Source organism: Macaca mulatta, chromosome 10 (assembly GCF_049350105.2).
Source record: "Macaca mulatta isolate MMU2019108-1 chromosome 10, T2T-MMU8v2.0, whole genome shotgun sequence".
Taxonomy (NCBI): Eukaryota; Metazoa; Chordata; class Mammalia; order Primates; family Cercopithecidae; genus Macaca; species Macaca mulatta.
Window position 1 is genome coordinate 35,743,460 of NC_133415.1, and position 27,982 is coordinate 35,771,441.

A 27,982-nucleotide genomic window follows, 5' to 3' on the forward strand; every position below is an offset into this window, starting at 1 on the left:
TTGAAAAAAATCTGATGTTTGTTTTAAGGCTGAATGTCAAACCAGCAATGTTCACCTCCCTAAACTATCACTCACCATAAAGAGATTCCCTAACGCTTTCTGGTTACCATCAACTTGGTGTCACTGGGTTTGGATGCAAACCAGAGATAAATTAACCTGTTTGCTCAAAACAGTTTTCTCAGGGTGCTTTCCAGAATTTATTTCTGTTCAGTGTTGCTTTGCCTTTCACACTTCTACAAATGCTGAGTGTGTTCCCAGGAATGTATTAAGGATTTTAATTTACATACCCGGTCATTTTTAGCCAATTCTCTTCTTCCCAGTCATTTTCTTTTATTATATAGCACTGATTCTAAAATTTTAGTGTGCATGAAAACCACCAAAGAGCTTGTAAAGATTTATATTCCTAGGTTGTACCCCCAAAGTATGATTTGGGAAATCTGGAATGGGGCCCAGGAATCTATAGACTTAGCAATGTCCCAAGTGATTCTAAGTCAGAGGTTCTGTGGGATGACCCTGTGAGAAACAATGCAAGAGTGAATGAACTGAGGAGGAACCTCTTTATCCAAAGCAAAAGGGACCTGGTAGTCAATGTTTTGCTACAATGAAGAAATGCCTAAAACTATATACCTTTTCTGAAATAGCAAGAAAGCATCCTTCATGGTCTAATAACCATAAACTTTTAGAATTCCTACCCAGGACTTTGTCTCAAATTCTCCTATTACTGACCCTGTTCCCTGCCATCCCCTTCCCCCTCCCCCCACCCCGGCTTTTTTGGCCTCTCCTGACTGAGAGCATTCACCCAGGCCTGACCCTTGGCTTTCTGTTCTTAGCAAATGCTTTATTCTTAGTTAAAGAATGACCCATTCCCCTTACTTCAACTATTATTTATTCATTGACTGAACAGATATTTTTGAGCACCCACTGAGTTGTAGATGCAGGAGCTACAACATGAACAGTTTCCACTCCGACTCAAATGCATCAGCCAGTCTGAATTATCAATGAGCTTTCTCTCTGCTTCTGTAAATGGCACCAGCCTTCTTCCACTCAGGCCTTGGGCTTTGATTCTCTTTGCCTCAGCCCCTTAAATCCAGTCAGTCATCAATCTCTGTAGATGATGCCTTTGAGAGCTTTCAGTGTTCTCCTTCCTTTCTGTTCTCACTGCCACTAATTGTGCAGAATCTCCTTTGCTTATGCCTGGATTTCTGCAGTGGTCTCCTTACCCTTTCTTTCTCCTTATGTAATGCAATGTATAGAGTCGTGAAATATGCGTCCTGAAATATTGCTCTCATTGTGAAAAACTGTAGGTTGAGCAGAAGACACACTGTGTGCCCGTGGTCAGAGCCAGTTCACACCTCTGGCTCAACGTCCTTATCTGTAAAATCAATATCACATCTCAAGTGTGATGGGAATTAAATTAGATAATATATAGAAAGTTTCTTTGTAAACTATAAATCACTAAATAAGTGTTATGTGTGATAATTACCAGGCCTCTCTGTCCCATAGGAAATGCCCCACCGTATTTTTCAACACCTTCACTCTTATTTCCTTGGCTCTTGAGCTCTTAAGATATAATAGCCCTAACGTAATACCTGAGCTTTTTTCCATCAGTAGCTTGACCAGCAGACTTCATTCCAAATAAACTGGGTCATCCCTTTTGGCTCTTGGAACACAGCTCTAATTTAGTTAGTTAGTTGGTTATTTCTTTCCTTCCTTTCTTCCTTTCCTTTTTTTTTTTTTTTTTGCCTGGAGCCAGGGTCTCATTCTGTCGCCCAGGCTGTAGCGCAGTGGCGTGATCATGGCTCACTGCAGCCTCAACCTCCTGAGCTCAAGCAATCCCCCAATTTTTTTTATTTTTTTATTTTTTTTTATTTTTTGTAGAGGCTGAGACTTGCTATGTTGCCCAGGCTGGTTTCAGACCCCTGGGCTCAAGCAACCTGTCCACCTCAGCCTTGCAACCTGCTGGGATTATAAACATGAGCCACACTGCCCGACATTGTTTGTTGTTGTTTTTCCGATTTTCTTTCTTTCTTTCTTTCTTTCTTTCTTTCTTTCTTTCTTTCTTTCTTTCTTTTCTTTTGAGACGGAGTTTTGCTTTTGTTGCCCAGGCTGGAGTGCACTGGCACAATCTCAGCTCACCACAACCTCTGCCTCCTGGGTTCAAGCGATTCTCCTGCCTCAGCCTCCCAAGTAGCTGGGATTACAGGCATGCGCTACCACGCCCGGCTAATTTTGTATTTTTAGTAGAGACGGGGTTTCTCCGTGTTGGTCAGGCTGGTCTCGGACTCCCGACCTCAGGTGATCTGCCCGCCTCAGCCTCCCAAAGTGCCGGGATCACAGGCGGGAGCCGCCGCGCCCGGCCCATGTTTCTAATTTCTACCTTGTGTTATTGCTGGTCTTTTTCCCTCCCTTTGGATTTTCAGAGCTCTTCTTCCTTGATCTAAACTGCTTCATTCCCAATTCAGTTTCTACCTTCTTAATGAAATTTTCGCATTCTGCACCTTCTGTTAACTAGTCCCCGGTAGTGCCTAACAGCAAACCCAGTCTTTATCATCATATTCAGTTATGTACCATTCTACTATTGTTTCTTATGTGTACAGCTCCCTGAAGGGGCCAACCGAGTCTGTACCTCCTTTTGTGTTTTTCACAGGACCTCGCATAGACCTTTCTTATTGTGGGTGCTATTATTTATATGAGAGTGAGTCAAAGAAATAATATAGCTTCAAAGTCATTCATTCCAAAACTTGACCTATCTTTGGTCACTCCATCCAGCAGCCTGCACTGGTCAAGTTCAAAGATCCCATTGACAAATACATGAGTTCTGATAAAATATGATGAGCAGGGGGACCCCACTCTCCCCTTCCCTTGGAAGGGGCATGCAGGCCCAACCCCCAAGTGTTACAGACCCCCATTGTTATTTTTTAAATTTAGAAAATAAAAAACCATGATGAGTTAAGCATTGCTTTTTGAATGTCAATGCTAGCTTTAAAATTGAGCTTCTTAATGTATTCTCAAAAAAGGCCCTAACACATGAACATCAAATGACACACATTAAATAATAATATTTAATTGATTAAAGTCTAATAGAAAATTCAATACTTTTGAAAAGTGAAACACTTTTGAAAAGTGCCTCATGGCAGGGCACTGTAATCCTGCCTGTAATCCCGGCATTTTGGGAGGCCAGGGCGGGTGGATCACGAGGTCAGGAGATCGAGACTATCCTGGCCAACATGGTGAAACCCCATCTCTGCTAAAAATAAAAAAAAATTAGTTGGGCTTGGTGGCACATGCCTGTAGTCCCAGGTACTTGGGAGGCTGAGGCTGGAGAATCACTTGAACCCAGGAGGTGGAAGTTGCAGTGAGCTGAGATCATGCCACTGCACTCCAGCCTGGTGACAGAGTGAGACTGTCTCAAAAAAAAAAAAAAGAAAAAGAAAAGTGGTTCATGATAACCCTCAGACATGTTGGCCTTTAAAAGACATAAACAACAGGCCGGGTGCAGTGGCTCATGCCTGTAATCCAGCACTTTGGGAGGCCCAGGCGGGCAGATCACTTGAAGCCAGGAGTTTGAGACCAGGGTGGCCAAAATAGTGAAACCCCATCTCTACTAAAAATTCAAAAATTAGCTGGGTGTGGTGGCATGTGCCTATAGTCCCAGCTACTCGGGAGGCTGAGGCAGAAGAATCACTTGAACCTGGGAGGCAGAGGTTGCAGTGAGCCGAGATCACACCACTGCACTTCAGCCTGGGTGACAGTGAGACTCTGTCTCAAAAAATAAAGAGCAAACGAAAACATACACACACACACACACACACACACACACACACACACACACAAACAATAGTATTGCAACTAGAAAAGATTATAATTTATACATGTAGTGATTGGGCTGTGAAACCAAAATACTTGATAAATATAGGAAGTCATGATAAGTGAAAAGGAACCTCATTGTTATCATTATCTAGGTTTATAGTTCTCAATTCCATGTGTTCATTCACAGATATTGCATGACACTGAAACAGACAGAGTATTAACTGATGTATTCGACGGTCCCCCTCTGTATGATGATGTGAAGGTGCAGTTTTTCTCTTCGGTGAGTAATCACAAAATAGCCTCTGCCATTGTTCTTGTCTGGTCTAATGATTTTATTTAAGATTTGCTTTGCTACAATTACCAATAAGGGAGGGGGAGGAAAACAATAAATCAGATCTATAACAAATTTTTTTAAAAGAACATATGTAATGTAAATAATTTTTGTTTGTTTTTTAATTGTAAATTTTCTAAATTTTTCTTAATTTACATGTATTCTCAAATACAAAACATACAAAATAAACAAAAAAAGTAAAAGCCAAGATGCTAAAAAAAAAAAAAAAGGTATGTTTTCCTGCATAGCAATGATTACATTTTGTTTTGCACCTTTTTAAAAAAATTAAGAAATTGAGACAGGGTTTCACTCTGTTACCCAGGCTGAAGTGCAGTGGCGTGATCATAGCTAACTGTAACTTCAACCTCCTGGGCTCCAGCAATCCTCCCACCTCAGCCTCCCGAGTAGCTGGGAGCACTGACTGGAAAGAGAGTTAGGTTTGGGTGACTCAGTTGGGTGAAACAGAGAAGGCAGCACAATACAACACATGAAATAACCAAAGCAGTTTTTTATTAATTCCAGAGAGAAGAGGGCAACATGCTTCGCAGGGCCAACTGGAAGGGGGACCTGTGCTCGACTGATGGGTGGGAGCAGTAGCGAGAGAGGGGGAAGGACCTGAGAGTGGAAGCCTTTATTGGGATGTAAGGTGCTACCTGAGCAGGTTTCCTGCGGGGAGGTCTAATTTGGTTTCATGCAAGCAGCCATGAGTCTCTGCTGTGATTGAGAGGTGGTCACTGATATATCCACATGGTCCCTGTAGAGTATGGGGGTCTGTGGGGTGAGTCAAGTAGGTTATATCTAGCTGTCCCATAATGAAGTGGTCACCGGGAGAAGGTTGTATAAGACAGACATCGGGATCAGTCACATGGAGAAACTGGGAGGAGGTGAACTGGAAACTGCTGAGGGTGACTGAACCCCACTTCTGTTATCAGAAAGTCCAATTTATATTTAAAAGGGATGCTGAGGCAACAAAAAAATGATAAGAATTCACTACAATATACTTGGGTCTATATAGGCATAGGTCCTTAGTAGAGTGTGTTTGGCACTATCTAAACCAGATTCAAATATCAGCATCTAAATTAAATACCTATCATGGGAAAAATACTCTTCCTTGAAAATGTTGATAGAAACAGCAAAAGAATACAATAGCATTTTCTTCAAGCCTCCTCCTTTGTATCTTGAGTGTATTGTTATAGATTGCAGAGTGTTACATATTTAATGGTTATAATTGATAAATATATAAAGGAATAAAGGAAGGAACTTTAATTTCTTTGGAATGATTAGTTCTTGGGATCAGTTTTACTTTGAATTTTTTTTTTTTTTCTTTTTAGAGTCTTCCTAAATACTATGACAATTGTCCATTTTTCTTCTGGTTCAACACATCTTTTATTCAAAGTAACAGGTATGAATATAATATAAACCGATAGAAACAGCCTAATCTTCAACGTCTATGTATAAGGTATAATGGCAAGTCTTTTGCTGGTTGTCATAAACTTAATTTATAGAAAGCAAAAAATTATTGAACCACCATTTTTCATTGCCTTACTCCTCTTATTTTGGTTATTTTAAGAATACATTTGTTCTTGAGACCCTCTGTTGCAGTATCCTCAAGGTCCATGCCATAGGACTGTGTTATGAGTTCAAAAGTATTATAATCAGATTTTTAGTGTGGTAGTAAATTCCTCTCAAAGAAGTTCAATATGAGTCTGCTTAGCGCCTTCAGTATGGCAGGTCCCCGTCAGTAGGTGCTGATTTACCAATGACGAACCACCACCAAATTTTGTGCTAAAGTGAGGCAAGACCTAGGGAGGCTTCAGCTAGCTGAAAAGCTGACTGACACACCTATATCTAGGAGAAGTTACAAGACACAGTATTAAGGAATATAGCTAAAAAATATCATTAAGTAATAGTCTATTTAAATAGCCATTTAAATGTGGCTTTCTAGTAACTGAATTGGGAAAACTTTCTGAAAAGTTATTAGCTGGGCTTGGAGATTATTGTTCCAAAAAACCTTCTACCATATTTGGAAACTCATTTCTCAGTTTAGAAGTTCTCCACTATAAGTAGCATTTGTTTTGTGATGGTGAAAAATTGAGATTTTTTTTTGTGTCAACCATACTCTTCAATACAAAAGGACAAAATTGTTGTAAATGATGTAGGTCAGAGTTGAAGAAGTGGCTATGATTATATGTGGCATGAATTGATAGTTATTGTTACATCCAGTCCTAATATTTTCTTCAAATGTGAACTGGATCTAATAACTCCTTAAGTCCAGCAAGGCAACGGCAAATTAAACCTCTGGCCTACATACTTGCAATGCAAAACATTTAATGGATTTTGATAGCGTGAACTTTGGATTTGATGGAAAGTTTTTACAAGTTTTTTTTTTGTTGTTTTTTTTTTTAGATGCATACAAGCAATAAGCTTTTTCTTCTAACATGAGCAAAGTCCCTCAAAATGAGACCTGGGTGAAGCTTCATTTGATGCTGCTCCTCAAAAGGGGTTCTTGCTAAAGGATAGTTTTTTTCCTTTAAAACACTATGTTCATTTTGGAGAAGTGATAAGCTAGATCACTTTTATTCTTACTTTTATATACATTTCTAAAGATTTCTGTAACATTTAAATTTACATACTACTTGGTAAAGCTGTTTTTGTTACTTATGAGATTGTTGTTTAGCCAAAAATGCTAACTTCTATCATTTAGAACACTAGGCATAAATGGGTTAACCAATTCATGCCTAGTGTTCCATTATTGGAATGCTCAGTCTGTGGGAGTTATATCCTACTCCTCAAGGTCATTTCCAAGGTCTGATTGTAAAAATTCAAAAAATTGCAAACCTCACCCATAAATTAAAAGAGATATAGTATTTTATTCCTGGGTTTTCATTCATGTCTATCCTGACTGATTTCTGTCCCATTTAGAAATGGAGATATTTTATTAAACTTGGATGTCATTAATTCCATATAAAGCAATGGTAAGAGAGTCAGCATGTGTTACTCACGTGTTGCTGAAGATTAAAGGATTTTTAAGTCTCACTAAAAAGGTGGAAGGAGCCAACTGAGACACAAAAAAGGGGCCGAAGTTCTATTCATGATGAGGTTCTTTTTTTGTTTCTTCCAGCTCTAACGTGGGTACCCAACTGCGTGGCTTTTCGGTTAGCCCCAGTAGAAAATGTAATAATTTTTTTTTCTATTCTTAGGCTTTATCTACCAAGAAATGAATTGGATAATCCACATAAACAAAAAACATGGAAAATATATCCACCACAATTTGCAGTGGAGGTACTTTTTGGTGAGAAGTGACTTACAATTACGTTGTAGCTGGATCCAATTAAGTATAGTTCCCCCTTCCCCTTCTGGGAAAGAATTATGTTCATTCCAACCCCTGCCACATATTCATATGTCCTAAATCTTCCTTGATGAGATATCTGTATTTATATATGTTTACATATGTTCTTGATAAATCTGTTAAATATATATAGGTAAAATGTCAGTTTTTTTTTTCTTTTTTGAAGGCACATACTTCACAGTTTCCATCTTGTGTGTACATACATTTGGAACACAGTATGCAGGAACATTCGGCATCATTTTGAAAACTTTGAAATAGAACTTTCATATCAAAAATTTGAGATATTTAAAAATTGTGATTCCCCAGCACCCACTTACTTACATATTTTTGGTCAAGTATTTTTTCCCTGCTGTGGTTCACATTTGTAATTTCAGATTGATTAGAAAGCTAATTTATATATTTTTCTTCCCCTTCATTTACAAACTGTCTGTTAACAGATTGGCAACAAAGACTAAGTTTTAAATCTAGGAGAGAGAAATGTTTCACACAAGCAGTCCCCCAACTCCCAGCACACCCTCTCTCATTCCAAGTATTCAATAGGTAGCTTACTTGACAAGCTTCCTTTAATTACACATAGACACAGGGGTTGGGGTAAAAAGATTGTGGTAAATACGAAGGATAAGTAATCTTTGGTAACTTCTGCTTTTGTATAAAATTGTAAGTGAAGTCAAAAGAATTTTGTGTTCTTAGGGTAATCTAGGTGTATTATTTTGAAATCCACTGCTCCTGCTCACAACCAACTTCACCTAAGCTTGGAGGAGCTCTGAAGGGAGGTCATCTTTTCATTATAAACACTGCTTAGCCTTATGTCTACAGGAAACCATTATTATTTCCTCTTTGGTGCTGGGTGCTACTTTTTTTTTTTAACAAATTTTTTATTTGTATTTTTTGTTTTTTGAGACAGCATCTCACTCTGGTTGTCGAGGCTGGAGTGCAGTGGATTGATCTTGGTTCACTGCAGCCTCAACCTCCTAGGCTCAGGTGATTCTCCCACCTCAGCCTCCCGAGTAGCTGGGACTATAGGCACATGCCAGCACACCCGGCTAATTTTTTGTATTTTTAGTAGAGACGAGGTTTTGGCATTGTTGCCCAGGCTAGGCTCAAATTCCTGAACTCAAGCAATCTGCCTGCCTCAGCCTCCCAAAGTGCTGGTATTACAGGCATGAGCCACCATGCCCAGCCTGTGGGTGTTACTTTATTCAAAATACCTTTATTGCCACTGTATCTTCAGGCCATGATTGTCCTTGAAAACGTTCTATTTTGGCTTTATTGACATTATTCTTATTTGAATGATTTTCCTTTTATTGGCAAGGCCCTCAACAATCTAGACCAAGATGAGTTCATCAGGAAATGAAAGGTAACAACTGATAAGACAAGTGTCACTGCTAAAACACGATACACTAATTCCTGAAAAACCTTGCACTCTACAGAAAGCACTAAAAGACAGTTCATGAAAATACAGGGTTTGAGAGTTCAAGGCAAATCTCTCCAGCATAGCAACTTTGTAACCAGCACACTAACCACTCAGACCACTCACTTCAGCAACTCAGTGTCTGGAGTTTGCCATAGGAGCTTCTTAATTTTTGAGTGGAAATAGAAAAATACTTGATATAAGGGCTGTGGGTACCAGAGTGGCACAGATGAGAGTAGAGCCCTGAGCCATGGTGGGCACGGAAGGCAGCAGAGCCCCACTAGGCTGGTGAGTGGCCTCGCTGCAGATGACTTTTTTCTCCTCTAAATATTCCAGAAAAGGTTCCAACTGCCAGTGCAGCAGCCCAACTAAAGGCCTTTTTCCTTTACTCTCCCTGATCTGGCTCCCCTTTGAGGAAAAGATCGTAGAACATGCTTTCAAATTCCTTTCATGTTAATATTACACCCTGCCATTCATACGACAGAAACATGTGTAGACACAACATAGGCTATACTATTTCCTTTAGAATTCACATGGCAATAATCTACAGAGGGCAGAGTATGTCCTGGGTTTAGGTGAATAGTGAGGAAAATACTTAGCTGGCTCAGTGAAGAGTAAGATCTGTCTTTTTCAATACTAGAAATACAGGAAGGAAGGAAACCCCCTTTTTTATTTTAAGGATTTCACTTTTTGAAACAAGGAGATTACCATTAAGGTTTCTTTTCCCCAGACCTCCAAGACCCACCACAATTTCTGGAAATTATGAGTTGTCACACTATTCTGCTTTTACTTATTCAAAGAAAACTCGTTTAAGGCCTCTTTGGGTATTGCTTTCTTAGGATACAAAATGAATGATTCTTTGAACAACTCAAGAAACTTAGATCAGAATGATACTCATGTTTTAAATGTTTTAACTTTAATTTTACATATGGAGGTATGTGTGCGAGTTTGTTACGTCAGTATATTGCACACCGGTAGTGAGCGTAATGCCCAACAGGTGGTTCTTCAACCCGCACCCCTCTCCCTCCACCTGCCTCTAGTAGTCCACAGTGTCTGTTGTTCCCATCCTTATGTCCAAGAGTACCTGCTGTTTAGCTCATAAGTGAGAACATGTGGTATTTGGTTTTCTGTTCCTGCATTAATTTGCTTAGGATAATGGCCTCCAGCTCCATCTATGCTGCTGCAAAAGACATGATTTCACTCATGTTTATGGCTGCGTAGAATTCCATCGTGTATATGTACCACATTTTCTTTATCCAGTCCACCACTGATGGGCACCTAGGTTGATTCCATATCTTTGCTATTGTGAATAGCACAGCAATGAACATATCAGTGTACGTGTCTTTTGGTAGAATGGTCTTTTTACCTTTGGGTATATATCCAATAATGGGATTACTGGGTCAAATGGTAGCTCTGTTTTAAGTTCTTTGAGAAATCTCCAGACTGCTTTCCACAGTGGCTGAACTAATGTACGCTCCCACCAACAATGTGTAAACATTCCCTTTTCTCTGCAGCCTTGCCAACATCTGTTGTTTTTGACTTTTTATTAATAGCCATTCTGACTGGTGTGAGAGGGTATCTCATTGTGGTTTTGATTTGCACTTCTCTGACAATTCGTGATGTGAAGCATTTTTTCATATGTTCATTGGTCACTCATATGTCTTCTTTTGAGAAGTATGTGTTCATGTTCTTTCCACATTTTTTAATGGGGTTATTTGGTTTCTCTGTGTTGATTTGTGTAAGTTCCTTATAGATTCTGGATATTAGACCTTTGTTGGATGCATAGTTTGCAAATGTTTTCTCCTGTTCTGTGGGTTGTCTGTTGACTCTGCTGATCATTTCTGTTGCTGTGCCAAAGCGCTTTAGTTTTATGAGGTCCCACTTGTCATTCTTTATTTTTATTGCAATTGCTTTTGGGGACTTAGTTAAAAATTCTTTCCCAAGGCCAATGTCAAGAAGGGTACTTCTGAGGTTTTCTTTTAGGATTTTTATCACTTGAGGTCTTACATTTAAATCTTTCATCTATCTCCAGTTAATTTTTGTATGTGATGAAAGGTATGGGTCCAGTATCATTATTCTGCATATAGCTAGCCAGTTACCCCAACACCATTTATTGAATAGGGAGTCCCTTCCCCATTGCTTGTTTTTGTCAACCTTGCAATATCAGATGGTTGTAAGTGTAAGACTTTATTCTGGGTTTTCTATTCTGTTCCATTGATCTATATGTCTGCTTTTGTACCAGTACCATGCTGTTTTGGATACTATAGCCTTATAGTTTGAAGCCTCTGGCTTTGCCCATTTGCTTAGATTTGCTTTGGCTGTGGAGGCCCTCTTTTGGTTTCATATGAATTTTAGAATACTCTTTTCTAAGTCTGTGAAGAATGACATTGGTAGTTTGATAGAAATAGCACTGAATCTGTCAATTGCTTTGGGCAGTATGGCCATTTGAATGATACTGATTCTTCCAATCCATGAGCATGGAATGTTTTTCCATTTAATTGTGTTATCTCTGATTTCTTCAGCAGTGTTTTGTAGCTCCTGTAGAGATCTTTCACATCCTTTGTTAGCTGCATTCCTAGGTATTTCATTTTCTTTGTCGCTACTGTAAATGGGATTCTGTTCTTGATTTAACTCTCAACCTGGACATTATTGGTGTATAGAAATGCTGTTGATTTTTACACATTGATTTTTTTATCCTGAAACTTTGCTAAAGTTGTTTATCAGTTCTAGTAGCCTTTTGGCAGAGTCTTTGATTTTCTGGATAAAGAATCATATCATCAGCAAAGAGAGAGAGTTTGACTTCTTCTTTTCCTATTTGGATGCCTATTCTTTCTTTCTCCTGCCTGAGTTCTCCAGGTAGGACTTCCAGTGCTATGTTGAATAGGAGTGGGGAGAGTGGGCATCATTGTCTTGTTCCATTTCTCATGGGGATTGGTTCCAGCTTTTGCCCATTCAGTCGGTTGGTGGCTGTGGGTTTGTCATAGATGGCTCTTATTATTTTGAGAGGTATGTTCCCTTGATACCTAGTCTGTTGAGGTTTTTAACATGAAGTGATGTTGGATTTTATCAAAAGCTGTTTCTGCATCTATTGAGATGATCATATGGTTTTTGCTTTTAGTTCTGTTTATGTGGTGAATCACATTTATTGATTTGCATATGTTGAACCAGTCTTGCATCCCTGGACTGAAGTCAAATTTATAGTTTTATTCTTACTATGCATGAAATAAAAGTTGAAATGGAAAGTGATTTCTGATTCGTTTATTCAACATCTCTCACTTTTCCACATATAAAATTAATTCAGAGTTCTATGTGAAAAACACATACTGTCCAAAGTGTCACCCATAAAAGAAACATCAAAAGTGTGGGGTAACCGGTTAGACTCCTTGGCCTAATCTTGCATTATAGCGATCTGCTGATACATGTGTGAAAAACAGATGAAGGTGCTCTTTTACACTGTAAATCATTTTTAGAGATATCTGCACTATTTCATGAAGATGAACATTTCTAGTGAATTTATAAACATGTTTATAAATGGCAACTTCTTTTTAATTAGCTAACTCTAAATAACTTTCTCTAATTGAGGAGCAATTACAACTGTATAGGGGAAAAAATTACTTTTCTACCTGTAGTGTTGGTGAATAATTTCCAATATCCTTTTCTATAATATTCGCCAGAGTTACTAGGAACAGAAACTTCCCAATTACCAGAATGTTCTTTCCTCCTTACCTTTCAAGTATGCATCATTTGGAAGAGATGGAAGTAAGAAATTGGAAATATAAGAACTAGAAAGGAAAAACATTCACAAGTGTAGACATTTTACTAAGAAAGCAACCAACATATGCAGAGCCAGATCACAAAATGAACTTATTATTTTCTAATGAAACTAATATTAAGATAAACATATTTCACTGCAGATCTGCCTTAAGACAAGAAGAAGAGAAGAGAAAAAATGCCAACACATTGTATGAAAAAATCAGGGGACACTTAAGAAGAAAAGAAGAGCAGTACATGAAAGAAGTTGAAGCGAACAAACAACTTCAACTGACTCTGAGAACACGAGATATGGAATTGAGGACAGTAAGAAATAATTTGAACCAGGTAAAATCATCTTTGGTAGAAAGTTTCCATTTCTAATTTTACTTCATCAGTATTACTTATAATATCCCTTTGTTTTAATAACTTACTTAGTCTTAAAAAATCAAAAATTAAAAATAAACGATGACATTTATAGCTAAAGTTATTTATTATATCCTTGGTATCAAATAGATGCTCAGTATGTTTTCTGAGTGAAGGGTACGTTGAGTTTGATCACTAACATACATGTTCCGTTAGGCATTTTTAAGTTAAAATACAGGCTAAATAGCTTTAAAACTGTATTGAAACTAGTTAAATATTTTGCAAAGAAATTTTACCTCACCACACTGTATCTGCTTGTATTTAAAAACTGTTTTTGCTCTTTGATGAATTTAGGTGTTACTTATACTATTAAAGCTTGTGTAATTCTTCAAGGAAAAAGGTTCTTGTGTTTTGTTTGTTTGTTTGTTTGTTTTTTGAGATCGAGTCTCACTCTGTCTACCGGGCTGGAGTCCAGTGGCGCCATCTCGGCTCACTGCAAGCTCCGTCTCCCGGGTTCAAGCCATTCCCCTGCCTCAGCCTCCCGAGTAGCTGGGACTACAGGCGCCGCCACCGCGCCCGGCTAATTTTTTGGTTTTTGTTTTGTTTTGTTTTGTTTTTTAAGAAGAGGTGGGGTTTCACCGTGTTAGCCAGATGGTCTCGATCTCTTGACCTAATGATTCGCCCACCTCAGCCTCCCAAAGTGCTGGGATTACAGGCGTGAGCCACCGCGCCCGGCCGGTTCTTGTGTTTTGATAGGCTACTTATTAAAGAGTTTTTTTTTTTTTAAAGGTTCTGCTCTCAATGTTTTAGACTTTTCAATGTTTATTAGACCAAAAATCTAATGTATCTCTAGGTTGTACAAGAGCTGAGTGACACCCAGAGGCAACTTTCTCGAGAAAAGAATGCCAGAATATTACAAGATGAAATCCTGACCAATCACCTTTGCAAACAAAGGGAGATAGCACTGGCTCGAAGGAAAAGGAATTCTCAGGTATTTCCTTTCAGTCATTTTCAAATACGTGTGCGTATACATGTTTGTACGTGTATATATATTTAAAATCCAACCATATGTATCTTGGCAAATAGAGAATATCTTAAAACCATTCATGTGTGTCTGTATTGTTGGGGGTGGTGGTAGTGGTGGCATTTCTGGCCGTTGGATAAAGTCATGTTTTAAATTCAACTCCATCTGAGTGCAGTGGTTAAGCAGTGACTCTCATGATGGCCTCATCCTAAGGAGAGGCTTTTAATATTTTCCATAGGAATCGATGATCTCCCCATTATCTCCAAACCCTTGCTACTAACAATAGATGTTCTAATTTTTGGAAGTGATTTCATCCACTTGATTTATTATTGGAGAAGTTAATTATTTGCAAAAAAGTACAGTCAATTCAGAGACCGTATTTTGAATGTGATTCTCCTTACTTTTGAGAGTAACAGTTTTCTCCAAGTGGTATCTTATTTCAGTACAAAAAGCTTTTCGAAACAATACAATACCATAACGTATACTTACTTTTGTTCCTAGTGAGATAGTTTAGTGTTTTCTCCTATTTCACATTTAATACTGTTTCCAACATTGTGAAGGAAACAAAAGTTATTGCAACAGCAAGTAATCTCATGATTTTCTAAGAAGCGCTCTGTACATTTCATCTTATTTACCTTTGGCGTCTTGGAGAAATAAGCTTCTTTTGTATTTGCATATTTACACCACAGAAGGATCTGTGATTTGGGGGAGGAGCACTAGAAGTGGAATCAGAAGACCTGGGGAAAATCTTGCAGCTTGCTTCTATTTGTAACCTCTCCTTTTTAGAGTTGTGGTAAATGAGTTTATTGATGTATATAGAAGTGCTTAGTACAATGACTTGATGGATCATATATCAATAAATGTAACTATTACAACATTATAAAAATGATAGAAAAGTAGAATACCTATAGAATATTAAATGTTAGAAAAATAGAATATCTATAGAATATTCTCAGGAAAATGCACTTGAAGAACTTTGGGAAATTTCATCTATCCAAAGATACCCAGAGCTAAGGCTCTTGCTATGGGGTGGTGTACAGGTTAGATATCAGAGCGTAAACCCAATTTTTTAATGGATTCAAATTTATTAATATTTTATGTTATACCTTTGAATTTTTTGTAATTTAGGGAAAAACTTCTCTTATTGTGAGATTCTTAAACGTTCTCTAGAGGTTTAGTTTTTACTTTCATGAATCTGTGGTCTTCAATAAACTTTTGAACATTGACGAGTTTATGTTTAATAAGGTTTCAGGTTTATGTTTAATAAGATTTCAGATGCAAAGCCCACAGTAGTCACTGAGTAAATGTTTTCTTTTAGTGTTTTAAATAGGAAGACTCTTTTTTACATTGATTGGTTTTAGATTTTGGGTGCACTGCGGACACATTCAGAAATGCTTATTTAAGTAATTTCTCTATTTCTCAAAGATGCTTTCTCTTTAGCTAAATGTGGTTATATGGGTACATCCAAGCTAAAACAACATTTCTAAATGTTTGATTTTTTTTCATGGTGGAGCATTGTGTCTCAACTGAGTGCGTTGCGTTTCTTCCTGACTAAAAAGAGGCCTGTTTGCATCACGAAGGCAGTGCCTGTCTACTCTGAATTTTAACTCCAATGAAACTATCATAATAGTTATGCTGTTTACTCTGGATACAAAGGCAGTGTTTGATTAACCTTTTGTTATGTCATTTATATATGTTCTATATAATTCCTTCTGCCTGCACTTTTTTTTTTTTTGAGACGGAGTCTCGCTCTGTCGCCCAGGCTGGAGTGCAGTGGCACGATCTCGACTCACTGCAAGCTCCCCCTCCCGGGTTCATGCTGTTATGCCCAGACTGTTTGTTCCCTAAAGAAGACCACCAGAGTCCAGAGTCAAAGCCAAGCGGCAAGGATCTTTACTACAAGTTCGGACTTGGTCCCTCCTTTACACAGTATACAAGAGGGCCCTGAACAATGCAAGCGTTTGCTTTTTATAGCCCGAAAGTTGTAGGGGAACAAAGAAATTCTTTTGGCTCCTGCGCTTTCAGTAACCTTGAACGGCTGTCCCCTTATCGGAGACTTTCCAGGTGGTGTTTATACTGGGCTCAGGGAGTTTGAGAGATATATGGTGGTGGGATGGGAGGATGGGATGTGTTTGTGCTAGGCTCAGGGAGTTTTGAGCCCGGGGCTGAGGAATGTGCCCAGCTCCTTTCATTCCCCCGTTCTCTTCAGGTATCTTTAGAGCCAATCTTGGGTCTTATAAGTCTGATTCTGTTTCAGCGTTTACAGGTTGGTATTGGGCTCTGAGGACCATGAGTTGTACAGTGTTAAATCTTTCTTTAACAAATTGTAAAATTCTGTTAATAACACAAGGTCCTACGGTAAGCAGAAATAGTAGACTTAGCAGGGGTCCAAGGAAGGGGGCTAACAGAGAAAACATAGAGGAATTCCACCATTGGTCTGCAGCTGAAGTAAACTGCCGTGTTTTTACTTCAGTGCTTAACTTGCGTAACTGTTGGACCCGGTCCTCTACAAGTCCTGATTTATTTATGTAGAAACAACAGTCTTCTTTTAGAAATATACATGTACCACCTTTTTCTGCAGTGAGTAGGTCTAGGGCCCTCCGGTTCTGCAAGGTTACCTGAGCTAGGGACGTGAGCTGCCGCTGAAGGGAGGCAAGGGACTCAGCCGACTCCTCTATAGCAATGGCAAATTGTTGGTACAACTTGTTACTTTTTATGAGGGTGTGACCTAGGGCTCCCCCCGCCAGTCCGGCCGCAATGAAGGATGCGGTGAGGGAGATTCCTGCAATGAGGGGGAGAAATATGGCTCGTGCAGGTCTTGGTCTAGGGTCTGGGTGAATAACAGCACTAGTCCAGTTACCGGTATACCTTAGGAACTCGCCAGCAGTTAGTAGAGTCAACCGGGGAACTAATGTGACAGGGAGACACAGTAGGTTATTAACAGAAGGACTAGGTAGGTTCTTAGATAAGGTTCTATTACACCAGAAGAATATGCCTGATGGAGCCCTTAAGGTGATATTAGGGGGCGTTGCAGTGATGCTGCAGAGGCTGGAATTGGTTCCTGAGAAACAGTAGGGAAACTTCTCCTGACTGGGGTTTAGGTATAGGGGCACGTTCAGGATAGGAGCATACGAGAGGTTTCGGAGGTTGTTAGCTTGGGTAAAGGTAGAGGATCCCAATGGCAGAGGGACAGTGGTTAGCGGTGGACGTCCTAGAGTGGCGCACAGAAAGCAGCTAGACAGGCTATGAAGTCCTGTAAGGTTAGCAAGTTCTAGTCCTTCTTGTAATAACTTTAACCAGGAGAAAGGAGGTAAGTCTTGTGTTAGTCTGTTTTCCTGTCGTTGGATATTCCCGTGGACCAGGGGCAGTACTTGCACTAGGCCTCGCCACAGATAGAGGTGACTGCTAGGCCATGTGGAGGAGGGGGAGTAGTATACAGCCCCATGTTGAGGTGTGGTCCAGCGGGAGTTCCAGGGGTCTCTAACTATTCATGTATATGAAAAGTCTCTATCCTGTCTACGATGGAAGGGCCATTTAGGGTCTAACTGTTTTCTCTCTCTCTAATAACGGGGTCTATGGATGTTACAATAGTTATAAGGACAGCCGGCATTTTGGTGCCACCAATAGTGTTTATAATTGTATTTAGTCTGATCAAACTTAAAGCATATTATTGGTGTCATAGGTTTGGCTATTTGAAAACCAGTAAAATTTAGTAGAATTGGGCTGTTGCACCCTGAGGAAGGGCAATCAGCACTGGCCAATAATTTTCCGGGCTTATGAGGTTGCCCAGGGTGGGTTCGGTTTTCATAAAGCCAGAATCTTCAGACAAAGGGATTATGAGCTGGTTTTGTGATTTCCCCAGCGGCCACTAGGGCGACTAACGTTAGGGTTAGACTACCTAACTGCATGTTTGCAGTGAGTTATGCTGCCGGCGCAGGGTGAGTTTTAAGGGGTTGTTTCTAGCTCTGTCCACAGTCCACGCGTCCGGTGTTTCAGCCGCCGCCGTGATTGGTCCCAGAAGATCGGAGGTTGGGTCCACTGGCTTGACGTGGGTGTAGTGGATCTACGATGCGATGCCTTCTACTTTCAGGGCGGTGGGTGTGGTTAGGAGTACCTGGAGTGGTCCTTTCCACCTGGGTTCTAGGGTCTCTTGTCGGTGTCGCTTGACCAGGACCCAGTCTCCTGGCTGGTACGGATGGGGTGTCGGCGGGGGACCGGTCTCATATAGTTCTTTCAGCTTGGGCCAGATTTTTTTATGAATTTTCTGCAAGGCTTGTAGGGAAAATAAGAGTTCAGAGACATTTTCTGTTTCGGACTTGAGCAGATCATCTTTTAGGCCGGGAACTAAGGGTGGGGGTCTGCCATACATAATTTTATAAGGAGTAAGGCCTAGTCTGTAAGGGGTATTACGGGCCCGGAACAGAGCGTAGGGGAGAAGGACCACCTAATTAGCGCCAGTCTCCATAGTCAATTTAGTTAAGGTCTCTTTTAAGGTCCGATTCATTCTCTCTACCTGTCCTGAACTCTGGGGCCTGTAAGCGCAATGTAGTTTTCAATTTGCCCCAAGGATGGAAGCCAAATCCTGACTTACCTTAGCGACGAAGGCCGGCCCATTATCTGACCTTATCTGGACGGGGAAGCCATACCTGGGGAGGATATCTTCCAGGATTTTCTTTGCTACAACCTGAGCAGTTTCTTTCTTGGTGGGGAATGCTTCAGTCCACCCTGAAAAAGTATCTACAAAGACAAGTAAGTACTGATACCCGTATTTTCCTGGCTTTATCTCAGTAAAATCTACTTTCTAGTAGATACCGGGCCTGGTTCCCCTGAGCCTTGTTCCCGTTGCAGCCTGGGATTGGGGATAGGCGTTGTTAAGCTGGCAGACTTTGCAACTTGTCACGATGTTGCTGGCCATCTCGGCTGTATGTCTGAATTTGAGCTTAGAGCGTTTGATCAGGTCTATCATCCGCCGAGCACCCAGGTGGGTGGTTCGGTGGATGTGTTTTAACACTTGTTGTTTTAATTTTTCTGGTAGGATGGTTTGGTCATTAGTATCAGTCCACTACCTATTCTGGATCTGTTTCAGGGGAAGCTTGTCAATCCACTGGAGATCTTGTTCTGAATAATCAGGGAAATATGGCAAGTCCTGGGGGTCCGGGTCAGGGAGCTGGAGTGCAAGGAGTTGGCTGGGAGCCTTCGCTACCTTTCTTGTAGTTTGGTCCGCCAGAAAGTTGCCTTGAGTAGTTGGAGTAGTTAGTTTTTGATGCCCTGGGCAATGCATAATGGCTAACTTTTCTGGCCTCCATAGGGCTGTTAGCAGGGCTAGGATTTCTTGCTTGTTTTTTATCTCTTTTCCTTTAGCCGTCAGTAACCCCCGCTCCCTGTAAATGGCCCCATGTATATGCGCTGTTGCAAAAGCATATCGGCTGTCTGTATATACCGTCAGCTTTTTCCCCGCCCCTAAGGTAAGAGCTTGGGTGAGCGCTATCAATTCGGCCTTCTGGGCCGATGTCCCTGGGGGCAGGGGTTCCACCCAGATTACCTCAGTCTCTGAAGTCACTGCCGCTCCAGCGTACCTCTGGCCCTGATGCATGAAGCTGCTCCTATCAGTGAACCAGACAAGGTCGGTGTCAGGAAGTGGGCGATCCTGCAGGTCTTCTCGAACTCGGTGCACCTGAGCTAGTATCTCGGTGCAGTCGTGGAGTGGGGCGTCCAGGTCCGGGTTGGGCAGCAGCGAGGCAGGGTTTAAGGTCGTTGGGGGCAGGAAAGTTATCCTAGGTCTTCATGGAGGGCCTCATCGAACAGGGTAGGAGAGTTTTTGAATCCTTGCGGCAGTCTGGTCCATGTCAGTTGGCCACTTATGCCCTTATCAGGGTCATTCCACTCGAAGGCGAAGAGCTTTTGGCTCTGAGGGGCTAAAGGCAAACTGAAGAAAGCATCTTTTAAATCTAAAACAGTGTACCATTGATGTTTAGGGTTTAGGGTACTCAGGAGGGTATATGGGTTAGGCACAGTTGGATGTATGTCCACAACCTTCTTATTGATTTTTTTTAAGTCTTGTACAGGTCTGTATTTTCCACTATTAGGTTTTTGTACCGGCAACAATGGAGTATTCCAGGGTGAGTGACATGAGCGGAGGACCCCTTGGTCAAGGAGCCGGCGGATATGCGGGGCAATTCCTTTCTTGGCCTCTAGGGGCATCAGGTATTGGCGTACCCGCATGGGGTCTGCCCCAGGTTTAACTTCAACAAATAAAGCAGGACGGTGTTTTGCTAGTCCTCAGCCCCCCGTTTCCGCCCAAGCTTCTGGATATTGCTGGAGCCAGGTTGCTATGTCCTGGTCAGGGGCCGTTTGCTCCTGGTGGAGCCGGTACTTATCTTCTAGGGTTATAGTTAGGACGGACACGGGTTGATTGTGGGAGTTGGTCACGATGGGCCCCTCAGGGAGGAAATGGATCTGTGCTCCCATTTTAGTTAGCAGGTCTCTCCCTAATAGGGGACAGGGGCTCTCAGGGATAACCAGGAAAGAATGGGTTACATTCTTGGCTCCGAGGTTTACTGTTCTTTGTGTTGTTTATGGGTATTTTTTAACTCCTGTGGCCCCTTGTACCCACGAGGACCTGGAGGATAATTTTCCATTAGTTTTAATTAAGACTGAGTGCTGTGCTCCCGTATTGACCAAGAACTGGACCAGGGACCCCTCTACTTGCAAAGTTACCCTAGGTTCGGGGAGGGGATCCGAACCCCGTCTTCCCTAGTCTTCATCTTGAGTGACTAGTACGGGTGTAGACCTAGGGGGTCCCTGTCCTCGTTGTTTCTTTTTGGGGCAGTCTCTTACCTAGTGGCCAGCCTCCTTGCAGTAGGCACATTGGTCTTTTTTCAGATTATCATGCCTTGGGGGGCCGCCTGGGTTGGGTGTACTCTGGCTGTAGATGCTCTTTCTGTACTACTGCTGCCAGGACCTTGGTCATTTTTTCAGTGGCCTTAAATTGCCTTTCTTCTGGAGTATCTCTGTTATTGTAAACCTGCTGGGCTATCTGAAGGAGGTCCTGAATCCGCTTTCCCTCCAAGTCTTCTAATTTCTGGAGTTTTCTTTTAATATCTGGGGCTGCCTGATTTACAAATGACATTACAACAGCTGCCTGACTTCCTGGAGCCTCTGGATCTATGGGGGTGTACTGTCTAAAAGCTTCCATTAATTTTTCTAAGTAGGTGGCTGTGCTCTCTGTCTTTTCTTGCAGAATAGAATATACTTTAGCCAAATTAGTGGGCTTGCGAGCAGCTGCCCGGAGACCTGCCATTAGAGTCTGGCGATAAAGGCGTAGCCGTCCCCTACCTTCTGCCGTGTTGTAGTCCCATGCCGGCCTGGTCAGAGGAAAGGTCGCGTTTATGAGGTTGGGGTTGGCAGTCGGTTGACCGTCGTCCCCCGGGACCAGCTTTCTAGCTTCTACCTGTATTTTCTCTCGCTCCTGCGTGGTAAACAAGATTCGGAGGAGCTGCTGACAATCGTCCTAAGTGGGCTGGTGGGTGAACATGACACTATCCAGTAAAGCCAGTAGATCTTTGGGGTTGTCTGAAAACCGAGCACTCTGAGTTTTCCAGTTATACAGATTACTGGTGGAGAATGGCCAGTACTGGAGCCTGGGAATTCCTGTGTCATCTGGGGGTCCTATTTCCCGGAGGGGTAAAGCCACCGTGGAGTCAGGCGGCTGGGGGGGGGCTAGTCCGCGAAGTACGCCTTTGCGTCCGCCCGCCGGCCCCTCAAAGTTACTTTCCCTTTCAGCAGGCCCGTGAGTGCCGGCTGCCTCCCCTCCGCCTGCTCTCTCCTGCTCTTTCATTCGCGCGCGCTCTCTTTCTCTCTGTCATCCCGTGTCCTTTCTCCTTCACACTCAGTCTCTTTTTCTTTCTGTCTCTCTCTCTGACTCTCCACGTCTGCCGTTTCCTCCCCTTTCTCTTTCCGATTTCCCTTCTCACTTTCTCCCTCTCCCGTCTCTTATGGTCTCTCTCTCACTCATTCTCTCCCTCTCCCGTCTCTTATGGTCTCTCTCTCACTCATCTCTCCCTCTCCCCAGTCTCACTTTCTGTGTCTCTTTTTGTAAAGGAATGTGGGTTAGAATCCCTGTAAAGGAAATCTGCCCAGAAGCCGGGAGCCCAGGGACCGGGGCCGGGAGCGCGGCACCGGAAGCCGGGAGCCCGGGGACCAGGGCCGCGAGCGTGGCGCCGGAAGCGCGTGCCGGAAGCCGGGAGCCCGGGGACCGGGGCAATTCAGACAGCGAGCGCGCACCCGGGGACCGGGGCAATTCAGACAGCGAGCGCGCACCCGGGGACCGGGGCAATTCAGACAGCGAGCGCGCACCCGGGGACCGGGGCAATTCAGACAGCGAGCGCGCACCCGGGGACCGGGGCAATTCTGACAGCGAGCGCGCACCCGGGGACCGGGGCAATTCAGACAGCGAGCGCGCACCCGGGGACCGGGGCAATTCTGACAGCGAGCGCGCACCCGGGGACCGGGGCAATTCAGACAGCGAGCGCGCACCCGGGGACCGGGGCAATTCAGACAGCGAGCGCGCACCCGGGGACCGGGGTCAGATTCAGCTGTTGCCTGGATCGCGAACGCACTCCGGCAACTCAGATCGCAATTTAAATCAGAAGAGAGCCAGGGGACGTCTCCCACCGGTCTCCACTGGCTGTCCTATAGCGCGTCCGCCAGGACTGTGCCAGCTTCAGTTTCAGACCTGGCGAGTCACAGATTCAGATTCAGAACAGACACTCAGACACAGACAGACAAACGGAGACGAGCCAGCTCACCTATCAGTAGATCGATCTTAGCAGATCCGTTGACCAGGGGTCTGGTGGGCTTGGGGAATCCCGGACGGGCCCCCAGATGTTATGCCCAGACTGTTTGTTCCCTAAAGAAGACCACCAGAGTCCAGAGTCAAAGCCAAGCGGCAAGGATCTTTACTACAAGTTCGAACTTGGTCCCTCCTTTACACAGTATACAAGAGGGCCCTGAACAATGCGAGCGTTTGCTTTTTATAGCCCGAAAGTTGTAGGGGAACAAAGAAATTCTTTTGGCTCCTGCGCTTTCAGTAACCTTGAACGGCTGTCCCCTTATCGGAGACTTTCCAGGTGGTGTTTATACTGGGCTCAGGGAGTTTGAGAGATATATGGTGGTGGGATGGGAGGATGGGATGTGTTTGTGCTAGGCTCAGGGAGTTTTGAGCCTGGGGCTGAGGAATGTGCCCAGCTCCTTTCAATGCCATTCTCCTGCCTTAGCCTCCCGAGTAGCTGGGACTACAGGTGCCCGCCACCATGCCCAGCTAATTTTTTGTATTTTTAGTAGACATGGGGTTTCACCATCTTGATCTCCTGACCTCGTGATCTGCCCACCTCGGCCTCCCACAGTGCTGGGATTACAGGCGTGAGCCACCACGCCCAGCCTCTGTCTGCACTTTATTGTACTTTCTTAGTCAAATGTCCAGTACTCATTTTATCCTTTGAAAGTTTCAGGCAATCTCTCACTTTCTTCCCATTCTTTCTCTTCACTTTTTTCACAAGGTCTTTAAATACATGTGTGGCTCTGTGCTGAATCCTTTAGCTCCTCAATCAGCAGACTGTTCCCCACTTATTTTCTCTGTGACAAAATATATGTATTTCATAATTACAGATGGACGAATATCATTTCTTCCATTCATTAGCCTATTTAAATTTATGTTGAATTGCAGTGGTTTAAATGGGCAAACATATTTTATTCTAATGCACTTGAGTGCATGTTTACTTTTACTACACTTGAATGGTCCTTAAAATAGAGAATGCTGTCACAGTTTAATTTGAAAACATCAAAAGTTACTGAAAATATAGTAGCTATAAAAATGTGTGTTTGGTGTGCATGTATTTATTAAATCAGTCTCGAAAAATGCTGCAGTGTTTTCCAGCCAGTGGATCTCAAGTGTTAATTGACAGTAGCCTGTACTATACACTATTGTTGAATGAATGAACTATATATCTGTATTTACTGGGATTTCCCATTGCTATTGATTTCACTATATTCCTTTTTCTAAAATTTTCCTTTCGACTTTTCTCCTCTTAAAGTTGGGTGTGTTGGAGAATGTACAGTAAGAGCATGTAACTGAGGAAGAAGGAAGCATTGGTATATGTGTTGTAAGGTCAGCTTTCTTGCTAAGGCTGTGGGGAGGTAAGCAGCAAATCCCCTTTGAAGTTGAGAACATAGGAGTCAGACAGATGAGCAACAACATACTAGCTTTTATTACTGACTCCCAGTAACTAATGGGGGATGTGGCTCAGATGTGCGGGCACAGTGGGCTTCTGAACACTTCATCCCAGGTTAGGCATTCACACACACAGTTGTAAGTGGAGAAAGCTTGATACTCATCCCCAAAGCAGGCTGCCTGCTGCAGAGATGACAGCTGACTTGAATTCATGTCACTGTGGGCAGACATATCATTTCACAGGAGAGACACAGAACCAAGCAAGCACAAATTCACCCTTTTGGTAAATCTTCCCACAAGGAAGGTAGAGAGCGTGTTAGTCCTCATGTGGAAGTGTGAGGTCAGGGAAGCCAAGGTTCTCCTATCACTTCTGCCTGAATTTAAATTGTAATTGAAATTAAATCCATGTCTTTGTAATGATGAGGAGGTGGACAGAAGTGTGCTAGATGAAAAAGATAAATCTGTTTTGCATCTTCAATTTTGCTATAAATAACCCACAACATGGATAACTGACTTGATTGATTGATTGTGGTAAACCATGTTTTATTTGGAGAAAATTAATAGTCCTTTTGAGGAAGAATTTTTCTCAGCTTCAGCTTGCTTAGTTCACCTAAAGGCTCTTTATTTCATGTTCCCTGTCCTGTGACTTAAAAAAAAAAATGTTCTTTATACATTGAGTACATTCACTGCTACTAACAAAAGTTCTGACGTTAATTGCTGTTTCTAATTTTTTTCATAACTTTCAAACTTACAATTTAGAGAAGTAGTCTTTTCTGTATCGTGCCTAAACATTATTGAGCTATGTGACAGTTTTACATGTGCATTTTCTGAGTTATATTTTAAAATCTATGTCCGTTTTCTGAGTAAGAAGGAAGCAGCTGGCATAGATCTCCAGGCTCAGTAAGGAGACCTGAAGCCCATTCCTGGCCTGTATGTAGCTAATTCACTATGTGACCTCAGGCAAGCTACAATCTCTCTGAGCCTGTGTTGCCTCCTATGAAAACTTAGGGATTTTAACTACACTGGTGGCATACCTTAAAAAATTGAAGAATAGCGCTTTCCTTTTTAAGAAAATGTCTATGAAACTGTGTTCTGTAAAACAGAAGTTCAGTTGTCTGGCTAAGGGAAGGATGGGAGCTCTAAACTGTAACTTCCTTATCTTTTAATCCTGCAGTGTCCTGTGTGGAACCTTAGATTTCTTTGGGACATAGTTTGAAAACTACCGGTTATGAGAGAATGTTTCTAATTAGCTAAAATTTGCTGGTACATTGTTCTCCTGTGTATAATTTTGTCACCTACTGATTTTTTAAATGAAAAAGTACAGATGAAGTTTCAAATGTGTTCCCCTTATTAATGTTGGACTTGAAGCCACCTCCACCATCTGAAACATAATCTCCACCTGGAAATAAACAGAAAGACCACGGAGAAAGGAAGAATGTGTTTAATGAAAAGTTTATATATTTTAATTCATTAGGAGCTAATGTAGCTTTTGATTTGGTTGGTATATTGCATAAAATGAAGATGAGCAGTTTACTAAGCTTTTTTTATTTCCTCTGACAATGTTCAGTTTCTCCTAAGCTGTTGCTCTACACACTTCCAAAGCCATTGATGCCACCTTTGTCTCTAACTGAATAGGACAGTGATTAATGTCACGAAGATGCTTTTCTCTCCATCTTCCTTCTATAACCTGTACCAGGCACTGTTTTAAGTCATTCAATGGGTGACAACAGTTCTGAATTTCTATTAAGAGAATTATTTGGAAAATATATTATTTAATGGTAAAGCAAGAATAAAATGAAAGAGATTTTGAAGTCATTTCATATTTGCCAGTTTTCACTGGTGAATATGGGCAGAACTACCCCTGCCTGCCACCAGCCAGGATAAAACTGGGGCCATCAACCCTTCTGACAGCTCTTGGAATCCCCTTTCAGAACAGTTCCGTCCCTGTGTTCTGGTCTGTCCCTTTTCCCTCTGACCCTTCAAATCTGAGCTGGTATCTCTTTCCCAAAGGCAGTTGCCCTCAGCGTCATTTGTGTGGTAAAACATTCAAAAGTCAGCAAAAGGCTGGAAGAGGATTTATGTAGGGAGGGGCAGCTTCAGGATACAATTACTTCTACCCTGTAGAGTTCGGAGGGAAAAGAATGACCTTTACTTAAATCTGTTATACAGAAAGCATCCTCTATCTAGAGAGTTAAGACTTTTTTTTTTTTTTTTTTTTTTTTTTGACGCGGAGTCTTGCTCTGTGCCCCAGGCTGGAGTGCAGTGGCGCGATCTCGGCTCACTGCAAGCTCCGCTCCCCCGGGTTCACGCCATTCTCCTGCCTCAGCCTCTCGAGTAGCTGGGACTACGGGCGCCCGCCACCTCGCCCGGCTAATTTTCTTGTATTTTTAGTAGAGACGGGGTTTCACCGTGTTAGCCAGGATGGTCTCGATCTCCTGACCTCGTGATCCGCCCGTCTCGGCCTCCCAAAGTGCTGGGATTACAGGCTTGAGCAACCGCGCCCGGCCAGTTAAGACTTCTTGAGGATAAAAGTAAGAAGCCTATCAAGAAAAGTATTTGATTTGTAATCTAAGTAACATGGAAGTATTATGAAAGTATTTGTAACTGTGGTATCATGAACTAATAAAATATATTACACAAAGGAAGTATTTAGGAGAAGAGCTTCTGGAAGAAAAGAAAATAATAACATTACATTAGTAGGTTGTTAGCCGAAGTCATGTAAAACTGCACATTTTACATAGTGTTAATGAATGATAATGTAAGATTTCTTTGATAAACGCTTCTCCCTTTATCTGAATTGAGTTTTTACTTTTACAAGGCCTGGCTAGTAATGATTTTGTCATGTTACCCATTTTATAAAGTCTATCTATAATGTTGTGCACATGTACCGTAAAACATAAAGTATAATAATAAAAAAATTTTTGAAAAAAAAGTCTATCTATAATGTTATTTTCACAAAAAAAGTTATAGAAAACTGTCTCTCAAACTATTCCTAAACCTGTTAGTCAGAAAAATGTCTTTATACCCCAAATTTGTGAAGGCATTGGCTATCATGTTATCATTATCACTGTGGGGGAAAAGAGTCAAACTCTGTAAAATATTTGAAGAGATTTATTCTGAGCCAAATTTGAGTGACTGTGGCCCATGACACATCCTCAGGAGCTGCTGAGAACATGTGCCCAAGGTGGTTGGGATGCAGCTTGGTTTATATATTTTAGGAAGGCATGAAACATCAATCAAATACATTTAAGAAATACATGGGTTTGGCTTAGGAAGGCAGGACAACTGAAAGCGGGGACTTCCAGGCTATAGGTAAATTTAAACGTTTCTAGTTGACAATTGGTTGAGTTTGTCTAAAGACCTGGGATCAATAGAAAGGAATGTTGGGTTAAAGATAACCTAGATTGTGGATGGCCTAGATAGATAACCTAAAGATAACCAGGATTGTGGAGACCAAGTGTTAATTGAGCAGAGGAAGCACTTTGATAGCACACTTTAGAGTCAGCAGGTTATAAATTGTTTTTAAAAGGGTGCCTGGCTATTGGTCGATTATCTCCTGGTTCTGGAAAGGAAGGAAGGAAGGATGGAAGGAAGGAAGGAAGGAAGGAAGGAAGGAAAGAAGGAAGGAGAAGGGGGAGGGGGAGGGGAAGGGGAAGGGAAGGGAAGGGAGGAAGGAAGGGAGGGAGGGAGGGAGGGAGGGAAGGAAGGAAGGA

At 41.9% G+C, this 27,982-nt stretch overlaps 1 pseudogene; it reads left to right on the plus strand.

Moving 5' to 3' along the window:
- Positions 1-7,476, plus strand: part of LOC114670397 (phosphatidylinositol 3,4,5-trisphosphate 3-phosphatase TPTE2-like) — a 314,879-nt pseudogene extending 307,403 nt beyond the window's left edge.
- The last annotated feature ends 20,506 nt before the right edge of the window (positions 7,477-27,982 follow it).